We start from the raw sequence: 20,570 nt of genomic DNA on the forward strand, positions 1-20,570 counted from the left end.
TAGGTCACCATTTATTGCCCGAAGTTTGACATTCAATTTAGTAGGAGTGTCAACTCTCTTAGTATCATCCATGAAGCGAGCTTGGGAGACAATTTCTTAGGCGTACTTGTGTTGAGATAACAGATAACCAAGAGGAGAATAAGCAACGTTTAAGCCAAGAAAGTAGCGTAAGAGCCCTCAGTCTTTGATTTCAAATATTTGATTGAGTTTTCGTTTGATTTTTTGAATAGTGCCCTAATCATCACCAGATATTATCGTATCATCTACATAAAGTAACATAAGTGCTTGGTCAGTAGAAGTATCAGACACAAATAGTAATGGATCATGATGGCTCTATCGAAATCATACTGACACGACGGCATTATGAAAATTTTGAAACTAAGCAAGAGATGCTTGTTTGAGTCCATACAGGACACATTGAAGCCTACATACCCTATTCCGAAAATCTGTAACTTCAAGAAGTAACTTCATATATACTTCATCGTCAAGGTCACCACTCATAAATGCATTTTTTTACATTTAATTGATATAAAGGCAATTGTCGTACAAATGCACTAGAAATAAGTGTCCGGACAGTTATCATATGGGCTAGAAGCACCAGAGTCTATTAACCATGAAGTTGAAACAGTATTACCTAAAAAGGCAGATGCGGATTCTTTGTGCAATTGGGATTGTGAGAGCAAACATTGAAGTTGTTTCATTGTAAGAGTGATCGATGAAGAAGTAGTACCAATAGCCGATGGTGTTACGCTAATTGCTTGAGTTTTAATATTCATGGAAGATAGATCGAGACTGATTTGACTCTGCAGTTTATGTCTCCTTTTTTCTTTTATTTTTTTAACAAAAAAAAAAATATGTTACTAACAACAAGATAAGCTGTCAGAACACCAAGGGTGGTCCGTCACTCTATAAAGTTCCTTCGCTTATAAAAGATTACTACCACTCCACCTTTCTCGGAAAAAAAAGGGGTACATGTAGCAACTAAAAGAGGATGAGACAAATAAAAGAAGGAAAAAGTTTATATAAGGATGTTACCTTATAATGTAGAATTATAGATGCCTCTCAAAAATCCATCGGAAAAGGTAGTTTTAATGTTGAAAAGCCCTTTGATTGATCATCTCGACATCGAGATGTATGACTAAGAAAGATAAAAAGATTTTAAGTCTAAAAAATAGTGCATCTTACAATATATTATCTACGCCGATCATTTTCAAGATTTTCATATGTTTATAGATCTACTTGATTTTAACTATTTTTAAAATTTAAAATTTTATAATTAGATATAAAAATAGATTTTGAGATAATCCTAAAAATATTTAAGATCAAAATTATATACCATGATAAAATAGAAACAACGAGTTTAGAGTGGGTTTCCCTTTAAGAAGAACAGAGCCGAGGAAGAAGATATACATACCAAGAAGCTTCAAATTCGGACGAGGATCTTCCGATCTAGAGGTTGGCAAAGAAAATCAGAGATTCAGAGTGGATTTCATAGCTTTTTTTTTTGGTCAATATTTCAGAGACATAGTGGGTTTAAGAAACAACGGGTTATCAGAACACCAAGGGTGGTCCGTCACTCTATAACAACAAGATAGGCTGTCAGAACACCAAGATAATATGTTACTAACAACAAGATAGGCTGTCAGAGCACCAAGGGTGATCCGTCACTCTATAAAGTTCCTTCACTTTATAAAAGATTACTACCACTCCACCTCTGTGGGAAAAAAAGGGGCTACATGTAGCAACTAAAAGTGGATGAGACAAATAAAAGAAGGAAAAAGTTTATATAAAGATGCTACCTTATACTGTAGAACTATAGATGCCTTTCAAAAATCCATCGAAAAAGCTAGTTTTAATGTTGCAGAACCCTTTAATTGATCGTCTCGACATCGAGATTATGACTATGAAAAATAAAAAGATTTTAAATATAAAAAATAGTGCATTTTACAATATATTATTTACACCGTCTATTTTCAATATTTTTGTATGTTTATAGATCTACCGGATTTTAACCATTTTTTAAAGATAAAATTTTATAAGTAGATATAAAAATAGATTTTGAGATAATCCTAAAAACATTATAGATCAAAATTACATACATGATAAAATTTGAAGATACACCTTACCTCTAGCCCTACGGATATGCAAACTGCACCCATAAAAAAAAAAGAAGAAGATAGCAAGATCCAATAGAAAGGGAAAAAAAAAGTAGAGAGGGAAAAGAGATGAAGAACAGAGCGGAGGAAGAAAATGCACAGGCCGAGAAGCTTCAGATTCGGACTAGAAGCTTGGGATCTAAAGGTGAGCGAAGAAGATCTGAAATTCAGAGCGGATTTCAAAGCATTCTTTTTTTTTTTGGTTGGTGGTTACAGATATTTCAAAGACAGAGTAGGTTTCAAGAAACAACGAGTTTAGAGCGGTTTTCCTTTTAAGAAGACAGAGCTGAGGAAGAAGATGCACATACCAAGAAGCTTCAAATTCGGACGAGGATCTTCGGATCTAGAGCTCAGCGAAGAAAATCAGAGATTCAGAGTGCATTTCAGAGCATGTTTTTTTTTTTTTTTTGGTCGATATTCCAGAGACATAATTTCAGAGCATGTTTTTTTTTTTTTATCGATATTTCAGAGACATAGTAGGTTTTAGAAATAACAGGTGCCCCCCCCCCCCCCCCCTCCCCCTTCCCTTTTATTTCAGAGACATTGTAGGTTTTAGAAATAACAGGTGCCCCCCCCACTGCCCTTTTTTTTAGGGCTGGTTTTGGTGGTGGTTTATGTAGTGTTATGTTTTAATAAATGGGTTTGGGGCTCACACAAAGGATGGGTAGAGCGTTTGATCCTAATAAAAAGGGTTTCAAGTAAGAGACTGATAGATTTGATGCAATCCAAAATCATCCGTATAAAGAAATCCTATATTATGTAGAATTGAAATTGATATTGATAAGTTTCATAAATAAAATAAAAAGGTTTTTGAGATATATATATACCTATAGGAAGTTTTCTATTAGTGTGGATTCGTAATCTGCTACATTGCATCATTGCTCAATCTTATATATATGAGATGCGTGTATGAGATGAAAGTGCAGAGAATTTTTACGCTTTATTTAGGTCATTGTATAGAAAGGGTGGTTTCCTCTAGAGAGAGAGAGGGGGGCAAGGCCTCCTTACATAAGATGCAAGGTTCGTCTTAGAGAGGAGAGAGTTTCATATGGAAAGAAACATGTAGAATCTAAAGATTGAGAGGGCCTTCTATACATAAGATGTGAGCTTCTTATGGAAAGAAACATGTAGAATCGGAAGATTGAGAGGTTTGTTTCTTGTAGAGAAGTGGTTTTTAAAAGAGATTTTGGGTGGTTTTTCCTTTTAGTTAGAGAGAAAGTCAATTTATCATTACTCTCGCGTCTCTATCTGGTATTGTTGATAATGATAATGATTGCCAAAAGTAAAAAAAAAAAAGTAACTCTGGCGTCTCTATTTGGTATTGTTAGTAATGGTAATGATTGCCAGAAGTAAAAAAAAAGAAGTAACTCTCGCGTCTCTATCTGGTATTGTGGGTAATGGTAATGGTTGCTTGAAGTAGAAAAAAAAAAGTAAAAAAGAAGGTATCCTAAAATCTATGATGTAACTTTGATTGGTATAATCAGCGATTAAAAAATTGGCGAGTGGCAACGGACTCGCCCCTGTCAGCACGGGAATCGGTCCCTTCATATCAATTCTGCTAAAACACGCTGGATCGCGCGTTTTAAAGGAGAACCGACGATTCTATACAGTAAAATCGCTACATGACATCATTATGACGTGTGTACAGTAAACTCGCTACATGACATCATTAATCGCGTGGCATGACTTAAGGTAAACTCGCACGTCATTAATTGCGTTGCATGACGTGTATATGGGTTAAAATTTATCAAAGAACCTAGGGTCCACACCTCACCATGTGTCCCTAACTAAGGGCCTTTAGCTTCTACATTGGTTCGCACGTGATACGCGTTCGTAGTACAAGGAAGTATTTATTCACATCTGTCTACTTCCACCTTTTTAATGTGGGATATTGTGAAGAAAATTCGTAACATGAAAAGATGATATAATATCATATTTTATTTGGTTTGGTTACATCACATAGTGCCATGTGGTGTACCGGTTAGAGGTCGCTGTTCGAATTTTGGTAATTTTTTTTTTCTTATCTTGTCAAAAAAAATTTTCTTGTTAAAAAAACTAAAAGGTTTTTGTCAAAAAAAATAAAAGGTAATAAAAAGTTATTGTCATTTTTCTTATCTTGTCAAATTTTTTTTTCTTGTTAAAAAAAATAAAAGGTTTTTGTCAAAAAAATTAAAAGGTAATAAAAAGTTATTGTCAAAAAAAAAATGAAAGGTTCTTATCAATTTCTTTTCTTGTCAAATTTTTTTTTTTTGTCAAAAAAAATAAAAGGTTTTTGTCAAAAAAATAAAAGATAATAAAAAACTGTTGTCAAAAAAAATAAAATGTTCTTATATATATAAAAAAAAAAGGTAATACAACAAGTATTTCTTGTTGCAAAAAAAAAAGGTTCTTGTTAAAAAAAAACAAAAAAAAGATGATACGATAAACATTTCTTAAAAAAAAAAAAAAAGAGATAATACGATAAACATTTCTTAAATTAGATATGTAAAGGTAATACGTCAAACATTTCTTTAATTAGATATGTAAAGGTAACACAATATAGCCTCGGAGCATGTTAGCTCTTTTCTCTCTCTCTCTCATCTATGAATACCTATTGTTAGATTTTTTTTTTTTACCTGGGAATAAATGGTCTAATTATAGTTTTTATTTTATAACATGGTGGTCTTTAACATATCTTTAGGAATATTAATTTAAAGATACAGTTCATAAAATGAGGCCATTTCAAAAAATGGTATGCATTCTAATAATTTCTACATTGATAACCAAATCTTTTATTATGTTTATTAATTTATTTGTATTATAAATTATATAATGTAGTATTTTTCTTACAGTTGTCACTAGTATATTTTACATTAGATTATGTTATAACATATTTTGAATTTGTTATTATTTGTATAATAAAATAATTATAAAATGTAAACCAACAAATTTAATTTCAATATATAATATTTAGTTAGTTAATTTGTAATAATTTTGGATTATAGTCAGTTAAGTTGCAATAATTTGGGTTTTTTTTTAAACGATTAGGGTTCTCCACCAATTCGATATTTTGGTGGTCATTTTTTCATCAATTTAAACCATTCCTTATTGCAGTCGATGTATGATTATATACTTTATCCATGATAGTTCCACGATTTTTCTTTTGTATGATGTAAATTTAATGGTTAAAATAAGTTCATACATAGAAAGAACATCTCAATATTCGTATATTGATGAAAAAAATGAAAGTCAATAATGTAGTACCCCAATTTTTTATTGGATTCCTAAAAAACAATATTTATAATGAATTTTAATAATTTTTTTGAATATTTTATAAGGCTTAATCCAATCGATTCGGCCGATTCCTGATCGGGATCGTCGATTCACCGATACGTATGGGTTTTTGGGGTGGCCAATCCGGGGCACCGATCCATTTTTTAAACCACTGTGTATAATGGATTTCAGTTTGTTATACCCGTGGATGTAGTCACAGATATGTGACAAACTACGTAAATTTTGATGTTCTCTTTTTCTGTTATTTCTTTCCTACTTTATTTTTTCTTGCTTGTTGCTTGTTTTTGTCGATTCTTTTTTCTCATACATTATTTGCCGATAATCAACCCATCGGGTTTAGAGCTTTCGTGCATAATAGAGACGACGGTCTGCTGTTTACAAATAGTTTATAATAGCATGAAGTGTTTGCAAATATGTTGATGTGTGCAATAGGGGATTTGACCCATGCACAACAATTGATCAATTCATGGTATTATAAATCATTTGCAGATAACAAACGATCATCTCTTACTTGAAACCCTTTCCATTAAGGGCCGTTTGGGTACACAGCAATATATTATCTGTGAAATACATTACTGAAATAATATATTACCTAGAAATGAATTATTGTTGTTTGGACAGTATTGAATACATCCTGTGAGGTACGATGCTACTGTTTGGCTACATCTAGAAGAAATTTGAGAAATATAGTACCGTCATTTTGGGTTGCAAATATTACATAAATTTTACCTATAATAATATGATTTTTTTGAATGATTCTTAATACTTTTCTGTTTTAAGATAAAATATCAATTCATACAAATCCCACAGGGGTGGCAACGGGTTGGGTTGGGTTTGGGTTCGGCTGGACCCAAATTAGACCTGAAAAAAGAAGAAGAAGAAAAAGGGACCCGAACCAGACAAGACATGATTGGACTCGACTAAAAAATAAAAAATATATATTTAAATATATTTAAATGTTATATTGAATATACACATCTATTATTTAAATAGTATAACTAAATATATATATATATATTTATTTAAATATTAGTTAAATATTATTAAAATATTATATAATAGCACCATTTGGGTCGGGTACGGGTCAGCTTCACATGGATCCAAATGCAGACTCGAATATTGTTCGGGTTCAACATTTGGACCTAGACCTGACCTGGATCCAATTCTTGACCCATACCCAGACCCAGATCAAGTCTGGATGTTAGGTTCCGAGTTAAGTCCGGATTTGGGTCCATTGCCACCCCTACAATTCCAATCCACATTTTTTTAATCCAAGAACAAAACTGGGTATAAAGCGTTGTCGATTACCCCACTTAGCCATTTCATTCACCCATGTTGAAATCCCCATAATGTGCCCAAGGTCGTTGAAACCAAAAGAAAATGACCCCACGTAGCCATTTCATCCACGACCCTCGTTGAAAACCCCAAAATTCCAAGGTCGTTAAAACACAAAAGAACCTGTGAGAGACGAATGAAATGTTTTTAAGTGGACCGAGAGAGGAAGGGTGCTTTTAAGCGGACCTCAAGCGAATGAGGTGGAGTTTATATTTAAGGCGGGTCCGTGGGTATTTATACGACCAATCATGGCTATGTCATCGATTTTTTAGCCTATTAAGTGTAATCGATTTGAGGATTTTTGGAACAATATAAACACTCACTTTTCTATTTTCCGTATTCAACATGCTACCTTAACGCAAGAAATGTCAAATTTCCTTCTAATCGATTATCTCGTAATGGTAATACAGGTATCCAAATGATCCCTAATGGATCAAACCCACTACCCATCCTTTTGTGAGCCCCAAAACCATCTATTGAAACATAACATTACATAAACCCCCACTAAAACCACCCCTAACAAAAAGGGGGAAAACCGCTCTAAACCCATTATTTCAAAAACCTACTCTGTCTCTGAAATATCTGAACCCACCGACCAAAAAAAAACACGCTCTTTAAATTGCTCTAAAATCTGCTTTGAATATCTAATTTTCTTTGCTCACCCCTAGATACAAAGATCCTCGTCTGAATATGAAGCTTCTCGGTATGTGCATCTTCTTCCTCGGCTTTGTTCTTCTTAAAGGGAAAACCACTCTAAACCTGTTGTTTCTTGACAGAGTGACGATTTAAATGAAGGAATTGTGGTTGCCAGAAAAAGTTATTGGACTGATGATCAACCTCACTCTGATACCATGTGAACAGAGAAATTGTATTTTTATGTATCTAGAATTGTGTACAAAGCCCTAACTTATAGGGTTACAAACTATGTATGAATGAATGTACCTTCCTAATGCGGATACATAGAAAAAGAAAGAAGATATTACACAATAAATACCTACAAGTTTCTATTAAATTCATACTATGCTGATGAGTTTGGAGAGGTATGCTTCTCTTTTTTACTCATTTTCTTAGTTTAATCTAGTGGTTTAAAAAATGGATCGGTGCCCCAGATCGGGCACTCAAAAAACTCATACGGATCGGTGAATCATCGTTTTGGATCGGGAATCAGTCGAATCAGTTGGATTCGGTCTTAAAAAATCCAAACAATTATTAAAAATCATTATAAATATTACTTTTTAGGAATCAAATAAGAAATGGGGGTACTACATTTAGAACTTTTATTTTTTTGCATCAACATGCGAATATTGAGATGTTATTTCCCTGTATGAATGAATTTAAAATTTATCTTATATATCATCTAATTGTTTTAAAAAATTATTTACAGCTATAATAAAAATAATACATTATATAATTTATAATGTAAATAAATAAAAAAATAAATAAAATACAAGATTTGGTTATCAATGTATAATTATTAATTATAATATTTTAATAAATATGATTAAAAAAACAAAGGTGTGACCCTTACAAATAAATAAATCTACAAAAGTATAGAATTTAGAAACGTAAATTTGTAATTACATTATAATAAAATTAAAAAAATAAATAAATATCATACTTGCATTGTGGGATAATTGACAAAACAATTTTAAAATGGATTTTAAAATGATTTAGGCTAGTGTTATTCTTTCTCTTAAAATATCCCATAAATTAGTAATTTTTTTAATGGTCAATAAACTAGTATTAATATTATTTTTTGTTATTCTAATATCCTACGAGCTAATGCCATTTTTTCCTTTTTAATCTCTATACCAAAAGCTTAATACCTAATACCTAATTAGGGGTTTATTTTTATAGCAGAAGGGCACAGTTAAAAGCTCTGTTTATTAACGCACAGTTGAAGTTTACCATATTGTTTACTTGTGGACTTTATTAACACGAGGGTACAATAGACAAAAAAATATTTGCCCCACATTACCAAGGCACAAGGTGTATTGTAGAAGGCCACATGGTATGGTACAAAGGGCATAAAAGGCCAAATTGCGCATGGTACTGGCACATCCAAAAAAAGGAACACAAAAAGTTACAGTTGATTTTTTCAGAAAAAACCAAAAAAAAAATGGACTCGGATCTCGGCGATTTTTAAACCAGTGGTTTAATCATTTTACATGGCGTTAATTTTTGAAAACCATAGATTCATTTGTCTAAGGCCCTAGTTTGTTTTGCCTATTTTGTTACCAAGTCCTATATTTTTCTAGCTGTATACTTTTCTCTTCACGAGGTTTGTTTAATTTATTTTCCTTCGAAATATCCTTTGTCATTTCCGGTGTTTGTCGGGCCCGTGCCCTTGCGAAACCTGAGTTTTCTTCAGTTGGGTGTCGGATATTAAAAATAAAATAAAAAAATCAATAAAAATTTCTAAAAAATAAGGAATTTATTTAAGATATATAATTTTTGTTTTGTTTACTATTATTTTGGCAAAAATTGAGAAGTATTTTGGCCGTGAATACTTATTTTTACATTTTCCCATCATTTTTAGATCATTTCAAAAGTACCCTAAGTTACAAGTTGATTTTTTAAATCTATTTTTTTATTATATTTTTACCATCATTTTCAACATATATTTCTTATATATTTTTCCATTCTTTCATATTTTTTTAACTTTTTTTTTTTTTTTTGCTACAGTACTCGACTCTAATCGGCCGAGTTACTCAAACTCGAGTAATTGCCTTGAGCCAAAAACCGATTAATCAGTCCGAGTCGCACTTTCTAACACTCGTCATTTCCACCGCCAGGATGTTACTGCTGTCACAATGCTCTACTCCTTTCTCTTCTTCAACATCTCCTCATCCATGTGAGGATGATCCCCCTACTACTCCACTGGACCCCTCTCTTATTGTCGTCGTCCTCATTCCGCAGCACCCACGTCCTTTCCTATAATTTTGCCTGCCTTCTCTTTCTGTCACTCAAAGTGAACGCTGCTTCATTCGCTTGTAAATATTTTGATCAAAGGCCAGAATCTGCACGGCCTCAGCTAGCTCGCTGATCCTATCATGGTGAGGTCGACGTATGCAGGGGAAGGTATCCCTTCGCTTTCTGAACTGTATGATTGGAGTATAAGAATATTTCACCTCAAGTGTTCGTTGTAAAAAAGAGATGGCACCAATGACAAATTTATTATTATTATTACTATTATTTTGCATTGTAAAAAAAAGATGGCATCAATTATAAATTTATTATTATTATTATTATTATGGATAAATCAGTGATGTAGAAAGCCTTCTATTTGTTTTTCATTAATAAAATATACAAAAAATTACATTGTATTATCTTATAACTTTACAATAAGACAATTGTGCCACATCATGAAAGTAAAAAAAAATTGCCTACAGCATCAAATGTTGGCTTCCGTAAAAATTGTAGCCTTTGACAAAATTTACTATTAACAAACATCAATACACTACGAATATTGTTTCATCCTGTGTTAAAAAACACCGACAATTTGGAGAAGGCCGGTAAAATATTTTTATGCCATGCTTTACTCTTCACCTTTCGATACTCCGAATATCGTCGACAATGATACCAGGAGACATTGGTACCATTATCCCGATAGGCAACCGTTGTCCATGTAGGACCGGTGCAAGGACGCGCCTACCCTGTTAGGGTGGGCCGGGTCAATAACAAATGAAAAAAGAACAAAAGAAAAATAAATAAAAACAAAAAAGTTTGGGCTGGGCCGAAGACCGAGCCAGGTCGTCATGTCAGATTATGGCTCAAGCCGGACTTTTTGTTTTGGGCCGTGGGCTACGGGCCTCTTGCTATTGTCCACAAGCTATATAAGACACGTGGATAGAGAAGTTCTCTTTTAATATGGTCCACCCAAAGAAGGCTATCGTTTTCTTTATGCATGATATCGTGTGCGCTCCATACTTCAGGTTAAAATAACTTTTCAATTACATGCCACAGAGGGTTCAGATACAGAGGTCCATCACTGGACTACAGAACAAATTGAATTCTAGTAAGCTACCTCATCTCTCCCAAACCCCCTCCCCCCTCTCTCTAGCTATCTACCTCTCTCTCTCTCTCTCTCTCTCTCTCTCGCTCTCTGAAAATGGCTCCGGAGCAGCAATATCTCGCAACCGACCTCCTCACTCGAGGTCGCAAGTTCGAATCTCGTGGAGTGATCACCACAGCAGTGCTCATCTCCCTCTGTGTTTCCTTTCTTCTCATTTTGCTTGTTCGTCTCTGTCTCAAGTGGAGTTATTCATCCAACAGGGCAATTGGCCAAGACCCACTTAGCCCAAATGGTTCTGAAGTCACCAAGCCTTGTGATTCTGAACTTCGTCCCAACCTATTCCAGCCATAACTGGTATGGTATGGCACCTACTACGAAGAACGCCGATTACAAGGAGCTTAGAGTGAGAAAATTGTGGAGATTGAACCTACGGTTTAAGGCTTTAAGCTATTGGTCGACGGATCCATGAAAGGGTTTGAAAGCTTTTCACCTCAACCATTCAATTTAGGTGAGAATCATGTGCTTGTTCACCCAAAGAAATTGAGAAGATTTATTTTGATGAGAAAAGTTTGGATCGAGTTTGGTTCGTGACTTTGATAACTTATTGTGTTTTTTTGTTTTTCACTGGTGAGTTTCACGTGCTTATGCCTTTTCTTGGGCGATTTCAGTTAATTAAAAACACGACTTGGGGATGGGACTCGGCCGGCCAATGCCCCAGCCTAGTAATTCGGCTGAGTACGAGTTACTCGGCCAAGTCAGGCCAAGTCATGACCCATGACAAGCCAAAATGTATTAAAAAATAAAGAAACACAGATTTCCAAAAATAAGAAAAAAAGTTGAAGTAGAATTAAACAAAACACAAATTTTTTTTGTGAAAAATGGATTTTGAAACAAATAATTTGGACGGGGGTATTCTAGAAATAATCTAAAAAGAAGGTGGCCTGACCACTTTTTCTATCTTTATCAAAATGATAGGAAACAATAAAAAACATATTAAAAATAAACTTTTTATTTTTGGATTTTTATAATTTTTTGAATTTTTTTTAAGATCCCCAAGCCATATTACCCAACTCTAAGATATTCATAGCCCAGGTTAAGACTCGTCAGGGTGGCAAGTCCCAACTCTGGGATACTCATACCTGCCAGGGTTAAGATTCGTCAGGGTGGCAAGTCTGGGTTGGCTCGATCAAGTTGTTATACATGGGAAATTTATCAATTATTATCTAACATTTCAACTATATAACATTCAACGCCAGGTATGATTTTATATATTTCACAAAAATTCTTGACGCATGATGATGTGTGGCTTAATGGAATTTGATCATGAGAAGGAAATTTAATCAAGATACAACGAGCTACTTCAAATTATACCACAATAACCAATGGAATATTGAATAGTTCTACTCTTAAACGTGATTTAATGAAGGAAAAGTTTATATAAGGTGTCAACCGTACAAGTAAGGTGCACCCAAAAAATCCATTGAGAAGGTGTTTTCCTATGCTGTAAGACCCTCAAATTGATCATCTTGGCCTTGAAATTCATAGATAGAGAAGGGGGGGCAGGGGGGAATTGATTTTTTGTTCTATTTTCAGGGGGGGCAGGGGGGAATTGATTTTTGTTATAAAAATAGATCATCTTTTAACGCATTATCTAAAACGTCCATTTTCAAGTGTTCAGATTTGCTTAATCGCCACCATTTTGGGAACTTTAAATTTCATAGTTGGGGGTAGCAATAAATTTTCATATCATAAGAAGACTTTGCAATGCTGAAATTACATTTTCGGCATAGTTTTGAGGTGCACATCACTTCAATAGTATAAAGTTGACACCTTATACAAACCCCACACTTTAATGGATTCTTCCTTTTTATTATTGGCAACGGAGCCGTGTGTTATATTTGGGAAAATTATATAATAAGACCATTTACTTTTGGGTTTTGTTAGAGTGCTCAACATTTTTGGACATTTAGATACCCTTATCTTATAATGTACTAACTTTTGTCTAAGGGTATTTTACGTAATTAGTCATGGGTAAAATAAAATTTATAATAAAAAAAAAAGCATTTATTAACAATAGTGGACAATGACATCACGAACATGGTGTGTGACATCACCTTCAAGATGCATTAATTGTTTTTTAACTACTAATGATACTTTCTTATAGAAATATCCATTATATCATTCTAAATGATAAAAAATGCCCCTACTTGAAAATTTCCATATTACAATTCAAGGGTATTTAAGTGTCCAAATGTTAAGGACTTTAAAGGTATACATCACAAGTGGTGTATATATATATATATATATATATATATATATATATATATATATCAACATCATCATCATTATCTTCTGAGCCTTAACCCAACTGTTACATAAACTTTGTTCTGCCATTCTATTTTATCAATGGTCATACCTTCAGTCAGAATATAAATCACAATACCTTCTCACTACTTCCATATATATCCTTTTGGATCTGCCCTTTCTTTTTAGAGCTATGGTAAATCTTTATAATGAGTACTAATTGTATTTATGAATTAACAATGCTAATTAATTCATTCAAACAAGCTGTACTATCAATGCTAATGGATGCATCCAAACAAGCTATACTATCTTTCCTAGTCTATAAAATTAGGGGCTTTTTAAGAAAACAACCTCCTTTATATTTATTTTAATAAGAAATTGGACCTGTTCACTAATTTTTTTTTGGCTTTTACAGTTCATAAATGTCATTTTAAGGGGCAAAATAGATAAATTTACCCTCTTTTTAGAACAAAGCATTTTCTCTTCATATTTAAATTTTTTCCTCTCTCTTCTCCAACTTTTGGGAGAGGAAAAAAATTGAATCCGAAAAGTACTCCCCATCTACTACTACTCCTTGACCAATACCTCCTCTTCTTCTTTCTACGCCAAGACTAGCGAAACCGCCTCTATCATTGTTAAACTTGATGGCTCTCGAACTATTCTCAAATCTTCCTCTCAATCAGGTATTCCTTCTTCTTCTCTTCAATACCCTCAGGTCATCTTCTGAGCTTCTTTGATGGACCTTCGTGTTATTTAGCCCATGTTCTATAGGCCAAAGAGAGAGGAGGAGGAGGCGGAGCTAACTCCGAATCCATGAAATTTACTTACGAGTGGGTTGGGTTCCAGGTTTTTCAAGGAAGAGAGCAGAGAGAGAAAGAGGGGAGGTGGGAGAGGAAAGAGAAAGTGAGGTTTTTATTGGGTTTCATGCTTGTGTCTTCTAACTCTCTGACTAGCGCACGAAAGACGTGCACATAAGCTGTAAAATTGGTACTTTCTGTCATCTTTAACTCATTATACTTCCTCAATGCCATGGTTTACTTCATGAGAGAAAGTTTAGCATACTATCTCTCAAGTTTAGTACTTTATACCTCCTCTTCCAACTGGTGTACTCATCTTTAGTTTCTTGAGATAAGTCGTTAGTTGGACAACGAGGACAGTACTCATAGAGTACCTCATGCAAGTTTTCCTCATAGAGCACATATGGAATCTTACTTTTTCAGGAAGCATAGTTGGTCTCATCAAACCTTTCGGTTTTCAGGATCTCTGAGATGAAGGTACAAGCAGCCATATCCTTTTTATTCTCAAGCAAAAATAAGAAAAGACTCCTACTGTCAATCAAGTAAACTAGTTCTGATACCAATGAAAGAAAGATCTATGTGACCTTTTTATCGGGGAATATAAGTATTATTTTTTATTTCACCCCTTTATTTTGGTAAAAAAATTCACTTACATGTGGTCTCAATTACAATGACAAATAAATCAAAATAAAAGCAACTTAACAATAAAACAAAAACTTTTAACAACTTGATGCCATTCAAACAATCTATATTATGCTTGAGAATATAAAGATAAAATTGCAAGAAACAAAATTAGAGGATGCCGGAGATTACCTCAACCGAGCTTATTACACCTCACACCGAGTCACCATCATCCGATGATGCGGGATCAACGGTTTAGCTTCAATCTCGAATCGAGAAAGCTAATTTCGGCCAAACTGAGTATGCACACTTAAATCTTTACAAAACTCTAACCCCCAAAATATTATTGGCTTAACCCTAATTTCCTAACCATTAGTATTTTTGGACAAGAGAGAGAGAGAGTGGGATACATAGGTCGCAGCGTGCCCTTCTGTGGGCTTAGGAGAGAGAAGGTTAGAGAGAGAAAGTTGGAGAGAGAGACCTAGAGGAGAGAGTGTGGGGCGTGCCCTTATGGGAGAGAGAGGAGAGAGAGAGTTATGCGAGAGAGATAAAGTTTTAGAGAATAAGAGGGGGTACACCCCTATTTATAGTGCAAAATTAGGTTTAGGGTTTCTCACAGTTTGTTTCTTTTCTTGAGATTGGATACGGATCATTGATCAGGGTGACTTGTGGGGTGAGAGATCTTAGCCATCCATTCCATAGATGGGTCATCAACATTATGGAAGGTGCATGGACCATTATTCCCATTTCCTTAACCATTTTTCCATCATATGAAAATAGCTAAGTTATATCTATTTAAAATATTAGGATTTTTATTCAATAGCATAATCTTATCACAAAATATTCCAAAGATATATCAAGTCAATATTCACTTTCAAATTTTAGATAAGATATGGTCAATATATTCCATATCTTATTTGACCATATGCTACCAGATAAACTTTCCAAAACCTTTGAGATAACTTGATCACAAAGCAAACAACCAAGAGGTGGGACGAGCCACCCATGTGTGGTACGTATGGGCTCCACCCACTTGATACATGGTGGGCCCATGTACACTATGGGGCCCCATGATGTTTTTATGTAATATTAGAATTAACAAGTTAATTTCTAAAATATTATTTGAATTTTATACTTTTGTAAAATCAATATCTTTATTTTTATAAGTCCAAAAATTATAAATAAAATATCAAAAGACTCATAAAAAAAATTCAAATAATAATTCTAAAATAATTTCTATTATAAGACAAACATAATTAAATTAATTTGATGAAAATGGATCCATATGGTTTAGAAATTGAATTAGCAATCATGGGAGTATTTCACCTTCAACTGTGGACTATGGAACACACTTGCTTTATCAGACCAATCCAGTGTTTCCCATGACCCACAATCCAAGCAGGGGCTCATTAGCGGGTCACCAAAGTCTAGCCGATGAGCCAAAGGGTCGCAATCCTAGTCTATAGATTTCAGGTCCTCCCCTAGAAACGAGTCAAGGTCACCACGACCTGATGAGACTACAGCTCTATGGTGCATATGTTTATCTCTCGTACATGCATACGCTTCACCCTAAAAGTGGATTTCTGAATTTCCTGAATGATCTATCGATTTGCATGTCGTGTGATGGATCATGGATAAGGTTTTGGCCCCCGTCTCTGTAGGCCCACCATCACACACAAGGGTCGCACAGTCCCTCGGCTTACTCATCCAAGCATAAGCTCTGACCTCATTAAGGGATAACCCAGAATCCTTCTCGGTTTATTCTCTATGCCCAGGTAACTTGGATTTTTTCCAACCAACTGGCCTAGATCGTCAAGCACAGTCTGGTATCAACAAATATCGATCGCTTTAGTATGATTCACGAGGGACCATACTCCCATTGAGTTTATGTTCCACTATAACAAATGTTTATTACACACTTATAAGGCTTTTAAAAGCCACATAAAATTTGGGGCATGGCGGTGCAGGGGTAGAGAGAGAGGGGGGGCAGTAAGAGGGAGGAGAAGAGAGAATGTGAGGAGGAGAGTAAGTGAAGAGAAAGGGAGTACTATAGTTGGGCTTGGGCAGGGCCATGAACCAGTGGACGGTAGTTTCAAGAGGTGTTTTCTTCACTCTAGGAGAGAGATTACCTCGTCATCAAGAATTCGCTTCACCCATAAGAGAGAGAGTTACTTGATGTTTTAGGAGAGGAGAGATAAATGTTTGCCTGGGTGGTTGAGAGGGATGATTCTCTGAGAGAGGTAGCACAGTCGAGAGATGATTTGAGAGACAACTCTGTTAACATGAGAGAGAGAGAGAGAGATGTTACATACTTTTCTGAAAGTTCGTGGACTTCTAGACCCATGAGGTTGGGGCCTATTTTTTTAGGAAAGAAAAATATATTGATTTCTTATAAAAGAGCCTTTCTTAATTTTTAGAGAGAGGTGAACCTAAACTAATTATAGATAGAAGTTAAAGTTATGTGTTTCTCTCTCCATGGTTTTTTGATGTGCAAAAAATTTATAGCTGATTTTTCTTTGAAAAATCTCAAAAGATTTAGAGCATCCTAAATGATTTAAGCTAGCGTTCTTTAAAGAAGGTTGGAAATAAGTTATTCTTTTGAGAATGGGAGGAAGATGAAATAGTTCCCACAAGGTAACCTTATATTTTTCTCTTTTTTCTTGTTCTTAATCTTCATGTTACGGTCAGTTAATTTGAAAAAGAATTATTGTAATTATTTTTTGCATAGTGGATTTCATCTATGGTGTTCCGTGATTTTTCCCTTCTTTGAAGGGTTTTCTATGTAAATCTTTGTGTTTGATTTGTTTCTGATTTTCTGCAAAGTTTTATATTTTTATTTGTTGGAGGTTTGGTATTTTTTCTTTGCTTCACACATAGACAAGAAAGAATGCTTCCCAACAAGTGGTATGGTTATAGATCTTTTTTTTTTCTGACAAGAAAAAAGAAAAAAATAAGTGTAAATCATGGAAGCAAACACAAGCAGATGATTAACCTGAATGAAAAAAATTGGTAGATTTGGAAGTCTAAGATAGAGGATGCTCTTTATTACTAAGATTTATATGTTTCCCTTGAGGTTGAGGAAACCAAACCAACGGAGATGACAGATGATGAGTGAAAGAAGCTAAATTGGAAAGCCATTGGATGCATTCAACAATGGTTAGATGATAATGAATTTCATCACGTGTCAAATAAAACTTTGGCACTCTCTATGGAAGAAATTGGAAGGCTTTATGAAAAAAAACAGCCGGCAATAAAGCTTTCTTAATCTGAAAACTAGTTAATTTGAAGTTCAAAGAAGGTGCATCAATTGCAGAGCATTTAAATGAGGTGCAAAGCATAGTCAATCAACTTGATTCCATAAAGATAGTGTTGGATGACGAGTTACTGGCCTTATTGCTCCTCAGTTCATTAACTAATACCTAGGAGACATAAGTGGTATCTCTTAGCAACTCTGCACCACATGGAAAAGTAACAATGAATTACAATTAGTTTATTGAATGAGGAAACAAGAAGAAAATACTTGGATTTCTCTCGATCACAGGTTCTTGTCACATAAAATAGAGGGAGAATTACAAGTAGGAACCCTAACAATCGTGAAGGATCAAGAGATAGGTCCAAATCTAGAAAGGGAACAAATTGCTACCATTGTGGCAAACCAAGACATATAAAAAGAAAATATCAAAAGCTAAAGAAAGAAAAACAAGGAAGAAAATGTCAAGAAAAACAAAAACAAGAAAACAATGAGACCGTTGCAGCTACCACGGATGGTGATATTATTGCTTTCTTAGCTTGTGATATGGCTTGCCTAGGTGTTGCATTATCCATATACATTAGAATAAACTAATTCCAAAAGATTTGTTTTTCTTTGAGAACTATGTTTAAATGAAATTCTATGTTGTTTGTCAATCAAATATTGAAAACAATAATGTAACTAGGGGAGAACTTTTTTTTTTACAAGAATTTGTAGCCCCTTCTCACTCATGTGACCAAATCACTTATGCCACTAATCAGCTGATGATTTTTTCTCAACGGTGTTCACTTCATCCATACATAATCGTACATGTGTGTTGTAAAGAGTGCATCAATTCTTTCCTCTTACCACTAAAGCAAAGAAATGTTGTGGATGAAGAGGTTCTTAAAGGAACTGGGTTGAAATGAAGCATGACAACTATGTGCTTCTTTATGATAGTTAGCGTGCTATGGACTTTAGCAAGAACGCTTAATATCATGCTAGAATGAATCATATAGATGTCCATTATCACTGGATGCAAGATGTCTTGGCGAATCAGTTAATGCGAAAGAGAAAATCTGTAGTGATCGCAATCCATTAAATGTGATGACCAATGCCCTAACAAAGAATAAGCATGAGCTTTATAGAGACTTGGCAGGCAGGGGTGCTACTTGAGAACAAGTATAATGGGCATGAGATTCACTGAATAGGGGGAGCTCTCCTCATGGATCTAGAGGGGGAGATTGTTACGGACTTTTCTAAATGTTCGTGGACTTCTAAACCTATGAGGTTTTGAAAACAAGTATAATGGGCATGAGATTCACTGAATAGGAGGAGCTCTCCTCATGGATCTAGAGGGGGAGATTGTTACAGACTTTTCCAAAGGTCTGTGGACTTCTAAACCCATGAGAAAAAGAAATATTTGAAAGGGCTATTTCGAGAAAAAGAAAATGATAATAATTAGAGTTTCTGATAGAAGCAGTATTTCTTATTTTTTATAGAGAGAGGTGAACCAAAAAAATTAAAGAGAGAGGTTAAAGTGTTTTGTTTCTATCTCTAGGGCTTTTTGATATGCAAAAACAATTATAGAAGGTTTTCCTTCTAAAAATCTCATAAGGTTTGAAACTTCCTAAATGTTTAAAGTTGGTATTCTCCAATGAAAGTTGGAAAGAAGTTACTCTTTTGAGAAAGAGAGGAAGATGAAATAGTTCTCATAGACATCACCCTATATATTTTTTTTTTATTCATAATCGTCAAGTTGTGGCTAGTTAATTTCAAAAGAACTGTTTTAATTGTTTTCTACGTAGTGGATTTTATCTGAGGTTCCCTGGGGTTTTTTCCTTCTTTGAAGCGTTATCCACGCAATTCCTCTGTGTTTGATTTGGTTCTGACTTCCTGTAAATTTTTATATTTTTGACATTTGGCAGTTTTTCCTTGATTCACAGATAGACAGCAAGACACTGCTTCCCAACTAGAGAGAGAGAGAGAGCGAGAGAGAGAGAGAGAGAGAGAGAGAGAGAGAGAGATGTAGATTGAGAGAAATGACAATAGTGGGTGCGAGAAGGAATCGAAAATGGAAAAAGAGAGGGGAGAGAAAAACTTTGGTAGTGTTTTTCAGTGTGATGGAGATGGATTAGAGAGAGAGAGAGAGAGGTGTTTGCGAGGAGAGAGATCAAACACTATTGAGTACCTTGTAGAGAGAGGAAGGCGACAGTAAGGTAATATTTGCAAGGTGTGGAAGAGAATGCAATGTTAGGGAATTTTGTGCCATTCACAAAAATTGAGGTACATTCAATTTTTGCATGCATCTAGATCCAGTTGTGGAAGTTGATGGGAAAAATTAAGCTGAAAGATGAGAGCATTCTCTTTGTAGTCGAATAAAGGTCAAGACCTTAAACTTTTTATTAACTCATCCTTGGTTAAAAGAGGTGGGTTGCATTAGGTAAACAATCAGTGTAAAACTTTGCCATATTTTATCATGAATTTCAAATCTATGGAACGGAGGAATAAGATTCATGTAGCCGATCCCAAATCATTGAAAAATAGCTTGGATGATGATGATTAATATTTAGTTGTAACTCCTCTTCCTCTCTCTCCCTGTGTCTAGATCCCGTTGTAACTAGACTCTTTCCCTCTTCCTCTCTCTCTCCCCTTGTCTAGATCCATAGTTAACTAGACTCTTTCCCTCTCTCACTCTCCCCTTTTGTGTGTATCTCAATTTTTATGAGATTTATTCTCTCTCACTCATTTCTAGTGTTTGTGCCCTTAAAATTTTGTGTGATCCAATCTCTGTATGCAATTTTCATGTGATTTATTTTATCACCTCTAGTTGAAGCTGC

The 20,570-nt window shown here is 34.6% G+C and overlaps 1 long non-coding RNA gene across 1 annotated transcript; it reads right to left on the bottom strand.

Moving 5' to 3' along the window:
• Positions 1-445: 445 nt before the first annotated feature.
• On the bottom strand, positions 446-3,588 carry LOC148783868 (uncharacterized). The gene is made up of 2 exons (XR_016056064.1): positions 2,465-3,588; positions 446-1,449 (listed from the first exon to the last, which is right to left on the bottom strand). It is a non-coding gene; the product is annotated as an uncharacterized LOC148783868 (long non-coding RNA).
• Between the last annotated feature and the right edge of the window lie 16,982 nt (positions 3,589-20,570).

The sequence above is a fragment of the Amborella trichopoda genome, chromosome 1 (assembly GCF_054954075.1).
Source record: "Amborella trichopoda isolate Santa Cruz 75 chromosome 1, AtrichopodaSantaCruz75HAP2 v2.0, whole genome shotgun sequence".
NCBI lineage: Eukaryota > Viridiplantae > Streptophyta > Magnoliopsida > Amborellales > Amborellaceae > Amborella > Amborella trichopoda.